This window comes from Plecotus auritus (assembly GCF_963455305.1).
Source record: "Plecotus auritus genome assembly, chromosome: 7".
NCBI lineage: Eukaryota > Metazoa > Chordata > Mammalia > Chiroptera > Vespertilionidae > Plecotus > Plecotus auritus.
In genome coordinates this window covers 101,145,621-101,165,541 of record NC_137774.1, presented here as the reverse complement: position 1 = coordinate 101,165,541, position 19,921 = coordinate 101,145,621, and the positions used below count along the sequence as shown (strand labels likewise).

The following is a 19,921-nucleotide window of genomic DNA, read 5'->3' as shown; positions in this document are numbered from 1 at the left end:
TACAATAAACAAATTACAACACTGCAGGACATGCTCTTGGCTGTTTATGTCAAAAAAGCAGAGCGAGATATTCACTTTCTCAATAGGAAATGGAATTAAAAGCATGTGAATGTCTTTTTGCTGGCCTTCCAGGTAGTCCTCAATTCAGTGACCCTGAGTAACACTGGCTCACGATTATCTTGTCCAAATAGGTCCAGGGCAAGGGTGGACCCCCCGCGCCTCCCCCCACCCCCCCAGCCATGCCCTCCTAATAGTGCCTATTTCCTGAAAAAAACAAAAAACAAAACAAAACACACACACAAAAAAAACAACAACACAAAAAACAAAAGAGCAGCCAGTGGAGTCCAGAGCCACTGCTTACATTAAATAGTACACTACTCATCCAGGGACCCCCCAGATATTAAACACCCAATCATTTCTTTTTTATAAGTGACATATTTTCAATGACAGACTTACACATGATACGCGTCCCCATTTTCCCTAATCCAGGTAGTGCTGTTTCCCAGGGTCGTGGCGCCCCACTTGTCCTCTGGAATGGTTAAGGAAAGGAGGGTGCCCCTAAACAGAAGGGCGAGAACTTGCTTCCTCACACTTTTCTCTGGGGCAGCACCAGGCAAACAGCCACATCCCGGAGCTACGGTGTCGCCCTCCATGGCTTTGCTAAGTGAACTTCCACCGAGTCATCTCTCCTGGGAAAGAGATTTCTTACAAACCATTTAAAGCTTTCCAAAGGGCCAAAGCGAGATGGTCGCAAGCCAATGTTACCATAAATGCTTCCACTCTCCCTAAACTCATTTCGGAAATAGGAAGGAAAGAGCCGGTCATCACTGCTGGCTTCATCGCCTCATCCAGCGCGCCCCCGCTCCGCCCTAATTAAGACGCTAAAAGTAAAGTTAATAAAGTGGTGTTTTAAGCGTTGTTGAATTAAAAAGCCATGCTTTCAGACCAAAGCCTTCTCCATCCATCCCCCACACTTGAGCACAAAACCTTCCGGGCAGACCCCCTTGCCCTTCACTCCTTAGCGAAGTCCTCGGGGATGGGTGGGCGAGCTGGGGGAGGGGGAGAGGCGGGGAGGGGGCAGGAGTGGGGGCTGGAGACTGCGTGCCAACGTAAACCCTCTGCCGGGAGCTTGGAAGCCCAGCCGTTTCCCAGGACCGTGCCCACGCCCCGTTTCCCCCCTTGTCCATCTCTCTCCCGGGTCCAGGCTGCAACCCTGGAATGGTCTAGGGACCAATGAGGTGGCAGCGGTTGGCGCACGGATCCCGGTGAGGGGCGATTTCATTGCCAGGGGGAGAGGCCGCGAAGTGGGGAGGGTGGGGGCGGAGGGAAGCGGGGAAAGTAGAGGGAGGGGACACCCAGCCGAGGAGAAGCAGGGGCGGCAGAGGCGAGCGCGGAAGGTGGAGAAGAAAGGGCAGGTTCGCGGACAGGCGCGGCGGGCTGGCCGGGGGTCGCGGTGAGGAGGCGGCGAGGGAGGGGCGTGGGCCACGCCAGGGGCGGGAGGGCGCTGTCAGGAGGGGGCTCGCCGGCGGGGGGCGGGCGCCGGGGGCGCGGAGCCTGTGGGCGCAGTGGCTCCAGCAGCCGGCGCAGCAGCGGCCGCGCCCCCGTTCCCAGTGCGCTCAGCTTAGCGTCCTCCGCGCCGGCTGGGGTTCGGCCGCCTCGGGACTGCCCCCGCCCGCGCGCCCTTTGGGGGGCCCGGGGAGCGGCGCCGGCGGCCGGCCGCATTGTGACGTAGCGGGTCCGCGGCTGCGCCCCCACAGCCTGCTCCTGCTGCGGCTGTTCCGGCTCTCGCCGCCGCCGTCTGTCCGTCAGTCTGTCCGCGCTCGGGAGCCGCGGGCGTGCCGGGCGGCCCGGTGAGTCCAAGTGCAGGGCGGGCGCCGCAGGAGGCAGGGGCGGCGGCGCGGGCGGCCGAGCCTCTCCAAGTTTGCAGCAGCGGGCGGGCGACTCCGCGAGTGTCGCCCCTGCCTCCCAGCCACGGGCCCCTTTGTGCCGCGGGTCCGGGCTGCTCCGGGAGCGGCGGCGACCCTGCAGGAAGATGGGGGGCGGGGGGCGGCGGCGGGGGGAGAGGTGTCTCTATAGTAACGGCGGCGGCGGCTTTACTCGGGGGGAAGCGGGAAAGAGCCCCCGCCTGGGTTTCCAAAGGATTGTTCTTTTCATTTGCCCGTTTCCTCTGCTCATTATTCTTGTTGCCACCTCAAACCGTATCCGAGGCAGGGGTGGGCAGTGCCGCAGCTCCTGGGAGCTGAGATGAGGAAGGGCGCACAAATAGTGATGACGACAGACCTCACAATAGTAATAGACGCCAAAGGGACACCTGGGGTTGCTGCCGCCCAGGGGTAGCCCCTCGCTCTTCAGCACCGCGCGTCCCGTTTGTCCGTCCAGCCCGGGTTCTCACCGCATCCCTCCGCGCGGTCTTGCGTCCAGGCCGGTCCGTGTCCATTTCAGCCGGGCACGTTTCTCCCGTGGCCTTCCCTGGTGATGACTTTCATCTGCAGGTGGTAAGTGAGGTGAACTGGTATTTTGGCTATTGTCAAAAGCCATGCTTTGTTTATTTCATTTTTATGAAAAGAGGGAAAATTAGGAGCCACTCCTGGCAGCCGTACAGTTTCCACAGGAAATACTAGCATTCTTTGAGGAACACGCTACTGCTTGCAGGGAAGAAAGTCTTTAGGAAACAAAAAGGCAGGAGCATTGTTGCTCTTTTTCAACGGACCGCTAGGAGAGGAGAAACGGGGTTGTTTTTTCCTGTGGGAACATTGCTTTCCTTGGGAAAGTTAATTAAGGGAGCTCACTGTCCGTTTCTCACGTGCTGGTAGCTGGGCTCCACGCCTCTTGGCTGTTACTGACAAGTGTCCATTAAAGAGCCCGGAGGAAGGGAGCACCCCGGCAGGGCAGGGCAGCCTCACCGCACTCCACGTGTTGTGGATCCCGGCCAGCGTGCAGTTTGCAAAATGAAATAAGGGCTGTCTGGGGAGGTTTATGAGGATTACATGTGTGCAATGTCTGTCAATTCTCCAAGGTGTCACTCTGAACACGTAATTTCCAAGCACCTCTTTCCTTGCTGAATCTGCAGGAAGGCAAAAACCCATTTCTCTCATTGTAGAGCAGACATCCCAGTTGGGAATGAGTTGAAATCTGTATTTCATTTGTAAATACTGAAATTTTAAAAGGCAAAAAAGATCAAGGTGTAGGAAAGCAGTTATGCTAATGTGTTCACATCTGGGAGAGAATGTCTTTTGGGTATTTCTGATGCATCTCAATGTTAAATTACATGCCGTATGGTCAGAGTGCAGGGAGACCCCGTAAAAGATGCCCTTAAAACTATTAGGAAAAGATGTGACATGTTGGTACCAGTCACAAGCTTCTCCGGAAGGCCATACTAACTGATGATCAAACCTGTAGAAATTCCCAGGTCTACAATCGGAAAGAAAAAGATGGTGCTTAGCTCCCTCAGTTAGAAATAAGATATTAAAAAGGGATATCATTTTGACTATAAACTTCATTTTCTCCCTAGCAAGCATTTCATGAGAAAAGATGACAAGATAGTGGATTTGAAATGATGATGCCTTTGTTTTGACGTTGACCATGTGTTGCTGTCCAGAGGGTAGTGAGTAAAGCAAATGAATTTCTCTATCTACTATGTCACAGCTTAGCTAATTCCAGGCAGTCCCTCTGGTGCAGGTGTACAGTGGAAATGTGGAACAGAGGCCAAGAAACTGTGTGTGCTGTTGTTTTGGAAGGAATCACAGCAGTGCTTTACTGCTCTTAAGAGGAGGGGAACCCACACAAACATCTAACACAAACAAATGTCTCTGATATTATCAGAGAAAGCCTGGAGCTGTTTTTTCTTGCCAGACTCGAGGCATTTCTTGTCAAAAGAGGAACTCTACCAAGGAGCAGGTGCACCATTATGAGAACCACAAGGGGATTTCTCTATTAAATGCAAAATCTAATTGAACAGTAAGGAGAGAGTCAGTGGCCTTCTTAGAATGGAAGCCTTGTTCTTGGCAGTCTGTCAGATTAGGGCTGTGAACCACACAGGAGAAATATGTGTCTTGGGAGAAAACTAATATCCTGGTGAAAATCACACAGTTGCTTCTGTGAAACTTTTACCCTTACATGCTTGTTTCTTCGCGCCCCTTTTACTGGTATGCAGGTTCACTTGCAAGAAGTAATCGTCTGAAAAATGAATCAATAAAATGGTTTCTAGGATGATACATGCTAGGCATGATTTTGTACTTTATAGGTTAGATAACTAGATTTCATATTTTATGGTTTGCATCTTATCAGATCCTTTTTTAAGCTTGTAAAATTAATGATAAAAATATGCATTGAAATGATGAATGTTAATTGATATGCTTGATGGAAAATACTGATTCCTAACTAGTCATTGTGTATTCACTTGGTGCCTAGGTGAGATATAAAAATATAAAGTATACAGTCTCCTTACAAGACTAAAATGGGGGAAGTAGAACACATAAAAAATTAAGTAATGGTACAAAACATGGAAGAAGATATTTTAGGATTGAGTGCCTAAGACACTAAGTAGTAGTTGAAAGGAATTCCTAGGAGAAAGTGACCAAATCAGCTTAGATGTTTTATCCATCATCTTGAGTCATAACAAATCACCCCAAAAGCTGTTGCTTAAAATAACGACTATAGGCCATGATTCTGTGGTCAGCTATGTGGGCTGGCTTCAGCTAGGTGGTGGTTCTGCTGATCTCCGTTGGAGTCCCTCGGGCATCTTCAGTCAGCTGGTGGGTTCGCTGGTGGCAGGATGATCTAGAATGGCCTCGCTTACGTCTGGCAGTTCCTAGGTGTTGGCCAGGTTAACAGGTGACTGGGACATGTGCCTCCCATTCTCTAGCCTACTAGCCTGGGCTTCTTTACATGGCAACGAAGCAGTGTTCCAAGAGCAACAATTGAAAAATGATGGTTAAGCCTCTGTTTGTATTGCATTTGCTATCCTCCCATTGACAAAATCAAGTCACAAGGTCACCCCAGATTCAAGGGGTGTCCAAAGACCCCACTTATGATGAGAAAGAGCTGCATAAAATTATAGCCTTTTTTTTTTCAATCCACTACATGTTTGTAAATACTTGTTCCAGCAAAAGTTTTCTGCGGAGGAATGGTGTACTGTGAGATAGGAGAGAGAGCGGTGGAGCCTGCTTGTAGATAGCCCAGCATTGAGGTTAGGGAATGGCCCTGTAAATCATTGTTCTGTAATCTTTTTTCCGTAAGCCCTGGCTAGGAGAGGAATGACACAGCGATGATAAAATTGCAACCATATCCTTCTGTTTGTGGCACCAGAATGGCTTGGAGATGGTTGACTAGTGGCAGATTCAGCAGACCATTGTTTGGAGGTGAGGAGGAATTTGACAATTAGAGGCAGAGAGAATGGGAAGGAAGGGATGGATCCGGGAGATTCCCATAGTTAGGATTAGGTGACTGATTATAGGGGGTTAGTGAAAGCCTAGAGTCAAAATCATTCTGATATTTAAAAAAGCTTATGTGACTGAAAGAATGATTGTGCAGTTGTGAGAAAGCAATAAGTGATTTATTTGGGGGGAGGAGAAATACTCGGTTTCAGAAAGGTCGATTAAAAGATAAATTGGATGTGAAAGTACTTTATAAGCTGTGGAGTGTGCTATGAATGTTAGCTATTGCTTAGTGTTTAAATCACAGTGGATTGTGTATAGGTACGTTCCTCTAGTTGTTAGGCAACAGAAAATGCAATGCAATGTGGGGGATATCCTAAGGGTCACAGGAAGTCAGCAGAACTGTTCTCAGCATGGAAATGGAAGTACTCTGGGCAGCTGGGGAGCAGGAACTGATGTTCTTTTTCCTGAGGCACAGCTGGAGGTCTGCCCTTGGAGTGCTCTGCCCTTGGACTTAGCACAGAAGGAAAGAGAACACTTGGGCGTAGTTTGAGTGGCATGCACACTGCTGAGCCCGAAAGCATTGATTGACAGCACCACCGAGGCAGCAGACAATGGGGAGTAGGTAGCTACTTCCTCAAAGGACATGGGAGCACTGTTGTCAGAAGTGAGAATGGGGGTGGCAAAACCACCAACCCCCCACCAGCGATGGACACTTGAAGATTTATTTGAGCCTAGACACTGGGAAGTATACAGGGTAGGAGGTGACAATTGAAGCGTATTTATATAGAGGTGTGGGTGCATTAATAAAGGTTAAATCATGCTAGTGGTGGGTTTTCTCGTGGGGAGACAGTAAAGAAAGAAAAGAGGGCCCAGCACAATGTGTCGTCCAGGCTTCTCCATAATTATATGTCAGTAGATATTTTATTAGAGGGGAAGAGAAATTCAAATCATATTCTGTTCCCCGCCCTCCCCCCCCCCCGCCCCCAAGGGCTCAGTTGAAGTGCTGCTTCACCAGCGTTGTTTTATAGATGGCCAGTCTGAAATTCAGGTGGTGTCCTTAACATCCAGGACAGCTGTGGGGCCAGCAGAAACACCTGGCCTCTCTAACATGACGCAATTAGGCTGAAGAGCATACACAGCTGCTCTTTATGGAAGGGCCTTGGATGGATCAGCTCAAACCAAGCACAGAGTTTTATAATTTCTATTGTCTAAGTGAGAACCCTGAAGATAGCCAGGAAATGTTAACTTAATGAGTGAATGTGCCACTGTTGGTGCAGTAACATTTTCTAAGGCACCCTGGCTTGGCTTTTCCTTATTCACGGTAGAATTTGCTATAAAGTCCCTAAATGCCTTGTACAGATTTAAATGCTTTAAGGTACTATTATCACAGTAATGTAGGTTTTTTTAATCCACCACTCACAAAAGTAGACTCTTTTTTGAAACACTATTGTCTTCACTTTTTGTATTTGCCAGGACTCTTGGCAGCAAGTCACAGAAACCCAGTCTGTACTTGCTCAAGTAGGAAGGGCCATATCCTGGCTTCTGTATTGGAAAAGTTCAGGAAGGTTCCACTTCTTATTTCCTCTCATCTTTATGGTGGTAAAATGGTCCTCAGCAGCTTCAGGCTTGAACCCTGCAAGGAAAAGGTAATAATTCAGGATTAACTTTAATTAGACCACTTTGATCCTGTGCGCATGCCTGAACCAGTTCCTTTGGCCAAGGTGGAGCCTTTGGGAATGGGAGGGTGGTCTGTGTGCTGAGTGGCTTGGGAAGTGGATGAGGTGCATGGGAGTGTGGTCAGCAACTCTCTTACAACCAGATGACCTGAGTGAAGGAGAGGGTGGTTTTAAAAGGAACTATTGGGAAGAGAGAGTGGATGCTGGGCAAGTAGAAACCATAGATACTCTTTCATTTGTCTCCCCTGGAGGGTGTTTCATCCTCTCACTAAGCGCTGGGCCTTACACCTAGGACTGATCCTGATCTCACCTCCTACCTTTCCTCCTCCACCCATCAATCTGCTGATTAACCAGGGCCCCCTACGCAGCTCTCAGTCTTACACTATTTCTCCTTTCGTTTAGCCCACCCTGTTTTACTCTTTACAAGTCGTCTGTAAAATGCTTCCCGCCAGCCTCCCCACTTCCAGGCCATCTTCCGCACCACTGCCTGAGTGCTCTTTCTAAAGAACAGATGAAATGGAATCATGAATCCGTGGTCAGAAGGTACACACTTCCAATTATGAATAAATAAGTCACGAGGATGTGATACACAGTGTGGCAACTGTAGTTAATAATACTGTGCTGCATATTTGGAGAGTTGCTAAGAAAGCAGATCTTAGATGTTCTCTTCACAAGAAAAAAAAAAAAGTAACTGTGTGTGGTAAGAGATGTTTCCTTCAAAACCTCACTGATAGAACTAGAGAGAACCTCGTAGAACTGTTCCAAACCTCAAAGCCTTGGAGAAAGGGGCAAGGTCCAGGCTCCTGCCCTGAGTCCGAGGACCCCCTGCCTCCTCCTGTGGACTCGCAGGTGGAAAGGAGGGAGGATATGCAGTGAAGGCTGCTGCTTGTTGCCGACACTGTCCCTGTGCTATGCCGACCTATATAACACCAGGATCCCCCGATGCTCCATTTTCAAGCTTTTGCATGTGCTGTTATCTCTAGAATATTGTTTCTCATTTTTGGAACTAGTGAACATCTACTCCTCCTTCCAAACTAAGCCCAAGTGTTGTTTTTTCAAGAAGCCTTTGCTGAACACCCCCGCCTGCCTAGCCCCTGCACCAGACTTGACCCTGTGGCGCCGTGTTGGCTGTACTTGTCTGTCTCCTGCTGCTCTGATCTCTCCTCTTTGTATATCCCTGGACCTCTCACATCATATATGCTCAGTAACTTTAAAAAAAATAAGTTTTTATTGATTTCAGAGAGAGGAAGGGAGGGAGAGAAACATCAGTGATGGGAGAGAGCCATCCATCGGTTGCCTCCTGTACACCCCACACTAGGGATGGGGTCTGCAAGCTGGGCATGTGCCATGACCAGGAATCGAACTGTGACCTCCCACTCAACCATAAACCACACTGACCAGTCTATTTTAAATGAATGAATGAAAAAATGTGTACTGAATCACTCATCTTCAGGGTGTAAAGTGATTGCTTTGTAGGGTTATGCTATTTCTTTTAACTTGATTCTCACATTTGCAGCTCAGTGTTGGACATGATGATTGGTTCTCTTTGAAGTTACTGCTCAGACACTCTTTCAGCTGGTGTGTGCTTTTTTCCTTCTTGGTCACTAAGAGATGCCTTAGGAAAGAAACTGAAATGTATTAGTGGCCAAAGTCAATCTCGAGTCTAGAATCTGTGGCTCAAAAAATCAGATGAGGAATATTTTTTCTTCCTACCATAAAGAAGATAGTTAATAGTTAATATTTATGAGGCGTTTACTCTGTGTTGGGTGCTTACCAGATGCCTTACAATTATTTTCTTATTTAATTCTCACAGCAGCCCCAGGAAAGAGGTATTATCCCTATCATTCTTTCTCTCCATGTGAGGAGACTATGATTTAAAAGTTGAAGTAGCTCTCTTGCCACCAAGCGTCCCCTTGCCAGAGACTGTAGCCACTTGACACTCATCAATCTTTGACTGGGCTCTTCTATTTCATTCATTATGAATTTTTTGTTTTGCTCTTAAAATGAAGTGACCCATTCTAAGAATAAAACATTCCAGCTGCCTCCCTTGGCCATTGATTACGTCAAAAAGGCTACGAAAAAGGTGCGTTTCAAGAGGTAAGAGCTGGAGTGCAGTTGTTGAAATCAAGATGAATTTCTTTTTTAGAAATTCTGGTCCTATTCCTTTCATCCTTCCGTTCCAGATACAAGGGCCTCTTACAAAGGTCATGCTGCAGGGTATAACAGGCAGGCCTCTTGAATAGGCACAGAAAAGTGAGTTCGGAGGGTGACTCAGATAGTTGTTTTGTAGATACATAAAATGAGCTAAGCACTTTGGAAGGCACAGAAGCTCAATGCTTTTTACCTGCTTTCAGTATGAGAGTCTTTTGAGGTTGTGATAAAAGCTATGGATTCTGTCCTTAGAGAAGAAAAGGTGCGTGCACACGCACACGCCACTTTGAATGATTCAGGGTGTTTCTGGGATCTGTGGAAGCCCATCTATGGATTTCCTGGGGCTCCAGGTTGAAAACTATAATCCAAAAGAAGCATAGCCATTGTTGAGTGTTTACCATATATCACATGTAACCATTTATTGGGTGTTTACCATGTGCCAGTCCTTTGTGAAAAGTACATTATGGCTAACCAACCCTCTAAGACATGCATTATGAGCCATTTGAAGCTGAGGAGAATGAGGTTCAGAGAAGGAAGTGAGTTTCTCAGCTGCCAAGTGGTGAGAGGGGAATTAATCACAGAACCCAGATCTGCATCACTGCTACTTCCTGCTGCCTCCATGCTCTTTCGTCTCACCAAGCTGGGCAGGAGAATGGAGCCAGTGAACTTCTGATCCTGTGTTAGTCCTGACTCCCCTCAGCCATCCACTTCCTTGTTTAAAGGGTCTGCTTCTGCCAGAAAAGCCTCCTGGCAGGTTTCCAGCTCACTGTCCTTCACCTGGCACAACCCGCCACAGGTAGATAACATCATTAGAGCAATCCAGCACCAAGCGTGACCATTCCTGGTGGGTCCATGGCTTGTTCCTGAGTGCAGTCTACATACCTGGAAACTTTAACCCAACAGATCGATTCTCAACAACAAAAATGACGGCAGCGTCTCCACTGGGACCTGTCCAGAGATGTTTATTTGGGACCCGCTGTATTTTGTCTCCGCGCTGGAATCTGTGGTCAGAGCAGTGAGCACACAGTGTGGTTCCTGAGCTCATGGCACTTTCATCCAGCTTATATCTAGCAGACAAGGGGGCTAATGCAACTTCAATGAAATGCAATACATTGCATGAAAAAGGAAATATAAAGGATGTGTTCTGTGCGCGTTTCTGTTCCATGTGCAGCTTCAAAGTTCTAGTGACAAACCTCCCCCCTTCTCTATCCCTTTCCTCCCTCCCTCAGGCTGTTTAGAGCACTACAGTTTTCCAGAAACTTGGCTGACAGAGGAAGGGGGACACTCCAGCAGAGCCGTTCATCTTAGTCCCCCCTTTACAGATAAGAAGGTAGAGTGACCAAATGCCTGGCCTCAGGTGGGTTGAAGACAGGCCTAACTAGGTAGTCTGATCTCAGGCAGAGATGGCTCACAGTGAACCGCAGGCTGCTGCTAAATTATTCGCAATGTGCTTTTTGTCATTGTTTTTGGCCTTTATGTTGTGGCCTCTCTGCAGCAATGAATGGGCAGGCAAGCACTCTTCAGGAAGCAGAGCGTGCCAGGTCCACCCCCTCTTCCAGGTCCGCCCCCTTCGCAGCCATGGAGAGGTTCCCATGATGTTGTCTCTCTTCTCATTGTGGTCACTTCTCCCTGCTTGCCCGCCTGCCCCAGACAGCCTCCCAGGTGTCCTCCCCCCAGTGTTGTCCTGTGACTGCTTAGACCAGAACTGGCTGGTAGGAATAATAGGATCCAGGAAAGTGAGCCACATAGGTCATTTCAAATTTTCTAATAGGCATGTTAAGAAAAGTAAAAGGAAATGGGTAAAGTTTTAATAATGTATTTAAATTAACCCAATACATCAAAAATATTAGCATTTCCCCATGTAATCTACATTTAAAAATCATTAATCAGATACTTTGTATTCTTTTTTTCCCCAAACTCTTTGAAATTTGGGCTGTGCTTTATTCTTAACTCAGACTAGCCACACTTGTGATTCTCAGTAATCACCTTAGGCCAGTGGCTCCCATAGTGGTGGACTGCGGGCTTGGGCTCTGAGGAGGACCTCCGTCTCCCTCAGCTCTTTGCTTGCACCTTCACTGTTGCTTATGCAGGAGATGTTGTATGTGGCTGTCTGTGCTCTTGAACCTGGCTCGTGAGGGTAGGGAATGTGTCTGTCATCTTTCTGTCTTCATTGTAGAGTGCAGTGTTAAGTAGAACCTCACTTGGCATTTAGAACATTGGAAATGCATTAATAAGAGGGAGGATTCATTGGTGACCTCAGCTTCTGAAGGGATCGGTTTGTGGGGCTCACCTCACCAGCCCTGGCACCCATCTTTTAATCCTTGAAACTGCCCAGTGCCACAGATCTACATTTGAATCAGACTGAATGGAGAGGGAGGCCTCTATAGTCAAAAGGAATATTCTAGTCTAGAATTGTACTGAGTCTTTATGGGTCTTGTTTAGCTTTATGTTTCACCTCTTGTAATATTGAATACTAAAGAAATTTATCTGCACTCTGGTAGGTTAAACCATATGGTCTTATTTAATAGGATGACAATAAAATAAAAAAAAGACCAAACACCAAAATTAAACTCATCCACCGAATAACCCTTCTACTGAGCTTACATAAAAGACCAACTGACACCTAGAACATTAAATATACAAGGAAGGAAGAGCCTGCCCTTGGAGCTGTTGGAGTCATCATGATATGCTTTCTCCATTTCAAGTGGTTTTAGATCATCACTACTCCCTTCCCCCCAATAGGAGATTTATATCCTCGAGTAAATTTGCCCTTGCACATACAGTATTTAAATTTTGTAAGTGTTTCTAACCAACTAATGTGTATGTGCTTGCTTGTCTACTTTACCCCTAATGATAAATGTCACTTAAAGTAATTCATACAACCACGTCTCAAAGATTGGTACTCCCATAAAACCATACTAACCACATATTCAAATTCAAAGTTTGAAAATAGAAGAAAATATGAGTGTTTGATCTGTTAAGTCATATAAACATTTTTAGAAGGGATTCTTGTCTCAGAAAAAAGTATGGTTACCTCAGGCCCACTTAAAGAGCGCATTGAAAGAGAAAATGGACTTAGGTCTAACCTCCCTGTTACCATTGTTTACCAGTTTTAACCTGGAAAGTTTATTGACCTGCTTGGGGTTTCTGTTTCTCAGAGTGCATACAGCTGTCACACACTGTGTAGGAGGACGATGAATGAAGTCTAGAAAATGTTTTGAACAGTTCCTCCAAAAACTCTTTGGAACAGTTTGAGGGCAAGGTAGCTTGCCAATATTTTTGCAAAGTCTAAAAAAGTTAGAAAAATCATAGTATACATAATACAGTAGATAACTAAACACTAGCCATGTATAAGTAATTTGTAGACCTCTTCTTTAGTAAGTCAAGATGGTACAAGACAGACAAAGCTTTGCATCTGTTGGCTCCAGTTTTGGGAATGCTGCTTTCATTTTCGAGTCTCTTAAAAAAGAACCCGTGCTTCTCTGCAACTGTAATATACTTCTTACAACACGACGGCTCTGGTGTGCTGTGTTGGTGTAATTGAAAACCTATAAAAAGGCTGAGAGCTACTTTTGAATTGGCTCAGTGAACTTGGACTGGATTTGTCAAAGTGGTGAAAGGTTTAAAGGAATTTTCATAAATGAGGTCTCCAAGCTGTGTTTTAACCAGAGAATTCCAATGAACTCCAAGGCCTGTGAACTTGGAGAATAGCGCCTCAGAGAAGAGCAGTCATATCAAGATGGAAATAAATGATTCATTTTCATTCCCCGAGTTCTGCCGACATAGGCATACTTAGCCGCTGATCATCATAATTTAGCAGTACTGTTGTGCACTAAAAATACAATTTAAAAGTCTAATCTTTAATTAAGTTGAGTACTCGCAGATTAACATGGTTACAAATCTTGGGCACTGGATCTAGCACAATGTTTACTCATGTTGCTAGGAAATAGCAGAGCTCTTAGCGAGTCACAGATTGATTTGGGAAGAGGAGGGATGTGAGCTGCTCCCGGTAATGTACTGGATCGTTTCTTCTTTGTTTTGTTACAGGGTGTATGTAAATGCATCTAATGAGGCCAGAGTCTTGCACATGCAGAGCTTTTGTTGGCAGCAGAAGGCACAGGTGTGGGTACCTAAGTGAAGGAGGATATTTGAAAGATATTTGGAGGGTATTTGAAATAGTGATTTTTACCTAGAGCTCTTGGGTGAAATAAGCATTATGAAATATTTGAGTTTTTAATTAAATGAATTTTTCCATGTGTTAGAGTTATCAAGAAAATAGACTATTCTTTAAAATATAATTATTAATGAGGCTGATGGTTTTACATTCTTGCCATTAGTGGCAAACTGTCCAGTGAGAATAGAAATTTGATCCAGGTTGATGGTTTTCCAAAATCATTTAAACTTGCCTGTAGGAAATCAACTCTGCTTTTTTTCCTTTCTGTCCCTTTGGCAAACCTCACTACATGACACATTGTACAATCGTTTTTTAAAATGCAAAGCTAGTGCGCGGCATGAAAGGCAGTAGCGATGCCAGCTCGTTTGCCTTGTCCCTGAAAAAGATGAAAGATTTCTATGTGCAATTTTAGTCAGGACCAGGCATGAGAGAGTGTCTCTCCAAGCTCATAACAGAACTGAGAAAAAACCTACAGGGACAAATTCCTATTTGATCTATTTGAGGCTGGCCCTTGTACATGGGGCTGGTATTTCAAAGCAGAGGTCCTTCCTAAGAGATGGAAACGAGCAGAATACTTGATTATCTTGGGGCACAACACCAGGCTTGGGATGGCTTATGCTTCTTAGAGGACTTTACCCTGTGTTCAAGCTCAGAACAACATGGGGATAAGTAAGAGGGAGTGCTACTGAAGGCCCGGATCATGACTGCACTCCAGGATACATGCCCAGGACCTCTCTTGGTAATTAGCATACTTTTAACTTCCCTCTGGATAATTATTAACTCCTTCCTGTAGAAAGCCAGTTACTGATTTTGGTAAGAATTGCTTTCTCAATCTTACGTAGCACAGCTCCAGGTATATACTGTATGATCATTATTTGTTGGTTGAAAAATGAATCCTTCAACAGGTCTTGCAAGTAAATCTATTAATTATATAAGACCCAAGGCTTACTCTATTGAATTAAATGGAGGTTAAGGTCTTGGCTTGTCTTCTAAAAGATATCAGCATTTTACCTGTGTTATTTATATTCAGAACACCCTCAGAGGCAAGATACTGCCAAACAAGTGGGCAAAATGCCATGTGATGGAAGGTTTCACTGCTTAGCTGCTAGATGGAATAGGTGATGGAATTGTATGAGGGCTAAGACCTGCTTTTATAGAACTTTTGATACTGGAAGGGAATTGGAGATTTGACAATAATGAGATGGAAAGATAGAGTAACAAAATTGGTACACAGATTGTAAGCTTCTTGGACGTCATAATTATTTCCTGTCATTTTCACTGTCTCCCAAGACACCCATCAGCATGTTTATAAATGGTGTGGTATAAAGATGGTGGGTGGGGGCAAAATACCATATTGGTTATGAGCATGGACTTGAACCTCAGAGCAAAGCTTACCTTAGCCTCTTTCTATGTTTGTGACCAGGACAGCTTACGGAGCCTCTTGATTTACTTTTTCTTTCGCTAATAAATATTTAGTAATTGCCATATTTATTCAAGGTAAGTTTTGGATGTTTGGGATAAAATGGGAGTAATGGATGTCAGATCCACTCTCTTCCTTACTGCACCTTCTCTGTGTGCTGAGATATTTGGACTGAATCAGCAGGATCCTTTCTTCTTCGGGTTCTGGTTGGGTTTGGCCAATGGGAGGCATTAGCAGAAGGTACAGGAAGAGAGTTTGAGCTGTTTATTTCCTGGGTTCCCTACTTACCAGGTCACCTCCCACTGCTGTAGGCCACAGCTCCTGGCATGCAGCCAGCTCCCTAAGACTGCTTTATGAATCTGGTAACTGTGCTCTCCTCCAGATATTTCATGCTGATGACTCTTCCCTTTAGTCTTACTAGCTCACTATATCATCTCTTATAATTTCTCCAAACCCTGCCCACACCTTTGTAAATGTCTCTTTATTAAACTACCCTCAATTTGCATTTGAATGTGTCTCCTTTTTGGATCCCGACACAAGTGATGACCTCTCTGAGATCATGTTAAGAATGACATGATTTAGGTATAATTTAGTACAATGATTGGCTCATAGGTTAAGTGTTATCATCAGTTTCTTTTTTTTACAAAGTATTGGGTTTGCCACATTAATTGTATTTCTTTAAAATTTTAAAAACATGAGAAGAAACATATCATCTTGCAAATTTTAAAAATGGAAAAAGTGAAACATACACTCAAGAGCTAAAGTTACAGTGCTTCAGTGGCAACACTAAAAAAGTTACTTACCTTGTTTCGTTGCACAGGGTACACAGTCACAACATGTCTGCAAAAGAAATTTACAGCATTAAAGTATTTAGTAAATTAAAACGTAACCTACCAGTATAATTGGGTATACCTAATGTTATAAACTCCATTCATGACCACCGAATAATAATTGGTTTGAATCATGGACAGTTCAGCATCTTCATTTCATTACTGTAAGGGGGTGGGCTAAGCATTTTCATATTTATACCCTCTTGGTAGTTTCAAGGCAGATGATTCCTAGGCCTAAATTTCTTGTGGACTCTTGAGGGTAGATCTGTTTATTTATAATCAAAGCTGAATAGGATACCAGCACCATGGTGCTTGGATGGTAGATTTTCTGCACATAGCAAACACATTTTTCCAACTTCTCTCTTAAAAGTTCTCATTCTTTAGTCACACGAAATAGGTCACTCTGTTATATTTAGAGTCATCCTGTCTATAACTTATAGTACACTCATGAAACTGTCGAGAATGAAAGTTAACAAATTCCTGAAGAAGTAGTAGTCGGTTTGAAAAATAAAACATCCAGCAACTTATTTCCATTTTATAATAAATTTGTCATAGTTGAAATTTCAGACCATATCAATGTATCTTTCAATGTCTTGGAAAAAATGTATAAGTATTTTCTAACAAGAAAGCAAATGAATTTCAGAAATGACTTTTTTTTTACAATTTAAGTAGAGTCAAGGGAGGAATAGCAATTTGGAAGGCCTTTTGATGTCAGTGCAAATAAAGATTTATAGATTGTCCCTTTCTATTCCAGGAGCTGAGTAGGCAAAAACAAATATCCTGTTGCCAGAAGAGTTGATGCTTTTAAAAGGAATGTTTGTCATTTGAACATTTTGGATCTCTTTTTATTCTTTAGCATTTTCCTTAAAAGTCAACTCAGGTACAGCTCCTGTCTTCTTTTATTGTAAAGAATGTGCTTTTCATGTATTAGGCACTTAGATATAAATTTTCTCAATTATTTATCTATCATTCATCTGTCTATCTATCTACCTACCTACCTATCTATCATCTATCATCTTTGAATTGTCCTTTCTGGAGATACTACACCAAAGTGCCATACCGGTCTCCTAATTGATCCTAGTGAACCCCCCTGTTGCTTTGTTCCAGCCCTCTACTTCTGTTTAGATTTCATCTCTTCCTATTTTTTGCCTTAGTGAAATACAGTGGCATTGTCACCTAGAGAAACTAGTGTATTCATAGTAATTATTATTATAAATGATTGCACTATTTTCACCATGTTAGTTATATCAGCATTAGTTCTAACCTCATGGGAATAGAAACAGTTCTTAGTAGAGCATACTGAAAATAGCATATTATATGCCTAAATACCTTCTATGGCTGCGCACCAAGCAGAAGTCCTCATAAGTTTTTTAAAGTAGAGTAATTGGTGGTGTTTGCAGATAAAGGACACATCATGCAGTCATTCTATGCCATGCCTTGGTACCATTTAGTGTGTAGATGCAGTCTTTTATTTCTAGGAAGGACCGTGTTTCTATCTAGTGGAGGAGAAAAGTTGTATATCAACAGTACAGGCATGGATCAAGTGCAATAGTAGGAAGGAGGAGGGCGCTATTAACTTCACCTGGAATTGAGAGGAAGGTGGTTAGATTATCAAGAAAAGGTGGTCAGATTCTCAGGAAAAGTAACATTTGATTTAGAGTGAAAGGCTAAGTGAGTGTTCACCAGGCAGAAAATTTAGGGGAGGGCATTGGGTTCTGACAGACTTGGAAAATTGTATTTTGATGTGACTTCACAGTAAGATATATGGCATGGTGTCGTAGGAGATAATGTTAAAAGGACAACTGGAGCCAAATCTTAATCCATTTCCCACTACAGAAAGAAGGGAGCTTATAAATCTTTTTCAATGAGTGATATTAATAAATAACCCTGCATAGATTCTTGTGTCATCCATTCTCAAGGCTTATGCTATCACCTGACATCCAATTTTTATCTCTAGCCTTGGGCTAGAGATCCTTTCTGTCTTCTGGGTGTCCACATTTTGATGGTTCATCAGTTCTCACAGAGTCTACACTCCAGAAAATAAATTTATCACCTCTCCCTCAAAATCTTGGCTTTGTCCCAATTTCTTAGTTTAGTGAATGACTCCAATTTTCAAGGATATCATCCATAATACTTCCTTCTCTTAAATCCCTCCTCTCCAAACTGCCTTATTTATTCAGTTACTCTAAACATTATTGTTTTCTTTCCATTCCCTTTTTTAGTGTCTTTATTCAGATCGTCATATTTTTTCCCTTTGATTATTGCAGCCACCTCTTAACCCAACTCCACCCATTTTTTATCAATTCCCCCACTGCTACCAAGTTGATCTTTCTAAGACTGATTGCATTAATGACTGTGCTAATATATTTTTAGTGAGTTTTCATTGCCTATGGATAAAATCCAAAATCCTTAGCATAAAGCACTTATGATTTGGGCCCTGCCCATCTGTCCAGCCTCCTGGATCCCATGACTTATCCTCTCCCCTTCTCGAGACTCATGAAACAACTTGAAGCTCCCTGCAATTTCTAGTCTGGGAAATTTCCTGTTCCTATTCCCAGCCTTGTTACCCTGTCACCTCACTCCTCCTGACCTCTGCCTCCACTCCCATTAGGGTAAGGTGTTTCCACAACTGTGTGGTGATAGATTGTTTACTTTTCTCTGTCTCCACTAGACTTCAGGCTCCTCGGTGCCAGTTACCATGTCTTATTCATGTGCTTAGCTTCATGTCTGGCACAGAGGTATAGCAAAAATAATCATTTTTACAAAGCACTTATTACAGATGAGGCAAGGTGCTAAATTATTTACATGAATTCTCTCCTTTAAACATGAAAAACAGAATCAAGCTATGCTTTGGAAAGGAACATGGCACAAAAGCCAAAATTAGTCAAGAGAATTGTTACATGGAGTTCAGTCAAGACAGTGTTTTAGTAAAGTAAGTGACAATTTAAGAGATCTGTACTAAGGTAGAGACAGTAGAAATCAAATAAGAATTCATTATAATGATTTCTAGAGATACTGGATGGACGGACGGACGGACGGACGGACGATGGGATGGAGGGAGAGAGACTAGAAAGCCCAGCATGTGTTTTTTAGAACTTGCTGTAGAACATACTTTATTTAACTTACAAATCTTAATAACTTCAGTGCAACAAGTTTATTGGACTGGAGGACCAACTATCTAGGCGAAACAAACCTGTGACTGGAAGCTTAGGGATTGTAGGCAGAGAGTAATGGTTAAAAGTGTGACTCCAGAATCACAGTGCCTAGTTTGAATTCTTGCTCAGCCATTAACTAGCTATAGGACCTGGGACAAATTATGTAACCTTTAACATGGAGGCACCTTCATTGTTGGGGTGTGATCATGATTAAATGAAAAAAGAAAAGCATGTGCTACTGTAGCATAGTGGGATATAGTAAGCATTCAGTGAAATATGGCTTACCTCCGTGCTCAGCTTCATTCCTTAGCAATAGTGGAAAAGGGAGCTGTTACTGTGTTTGTACTTCAGCTCATATTTTCAATTGTCCTTCATCATGTTTTGTAGATGTGTTATAATTGGAGAAATTTTGCTTTGTTTTATATTAAAAATGACAATTGTGTATACTAAAATTCACTGTAAGGAACTTATGCAGCCTAAGGACATTGGGTTTCCCCCCACAATTTCTGTAAAAGTTAGTGAGGAGAACAAATGAATGTTAGTGGTGAACATTCACTTAATGCACACAGTGTATTAAAATATGGTACCTAGTTAAGTCCTCTTTGGTTGGGATTCTCAAGTTCATTTGTTTTGAATATTCATTAAGCAGTCCCTTTTACTAGTCATTATTTTAGCTATATAATCAAACATCTTACCAGGAAGAACCCTTAAAATATGATATTTTCCAGATGCTCAGAACATATCATTAGTCCCTATGTATTTCAAGGTAAAAGTATTGTGTCCTTAAGGAGAATTGCCCAGAAATAAAAAAAAAAAAATTGTTGGCTTAATTACTGCCCAACCAATAATGAACACTGAATAAGCACAGATAGTGAAGCTTTTATAGCTTCTTTGACTTGTCTGCTTTGTGTGTTTTTTTTTTTTAATGGATATAGACTCAATACATTTGGTGTCTCCTCTCAGTCTGCTATCATTCTCTTTACTTTACCTCATGTTACTTTTTTCTGTTATAGCTCCTACCTCAGCTTAGCTTAGCCTATGTTTATTTGCTTATTTATTGTCTAACTCCCCCCACTGCATGTAAGCTGATATGAGGACTTTCCTTTGTTCACTACTATATTCCCCAAACTTAGCATA

At 43.5% G+C, this 19,921-nt stretch overlaps 1 protein-coding gene across 10 annotated transcripts in view; it reads left to right on the top strand.

Moving 5' to 3' along the window:
* The first annotated feature begins 1,157 nt into the window (after window positions 1-1,157).
* SNCAIP (synuclein alpha interacting protein) overlaps window positions 1,158-19,921 on the top strand; it is a 145,494-nt gene continuing 126,730 nt past the window's right edge. For 2 of the 10 annotated variants that reach the window (XM_080677745.1, XM_080677751.1), the window contains exon 1: window positions 1,158-1,265. The gene's annotated coding sequence lies outside the window, so the exon portion shown is untranslated. Of the gene's footprint in view, window positions 1,266-1,333; window positions 1,454-1,647; window positions 1,851-2,241; window positions 2,496-19,921 lie in introns of those variants that run through there. The other 8 variants (XM_080677749.1, XM_080677746.1, XM_080677747.1 and 5 more) reach the window with 7 other exon arrangements.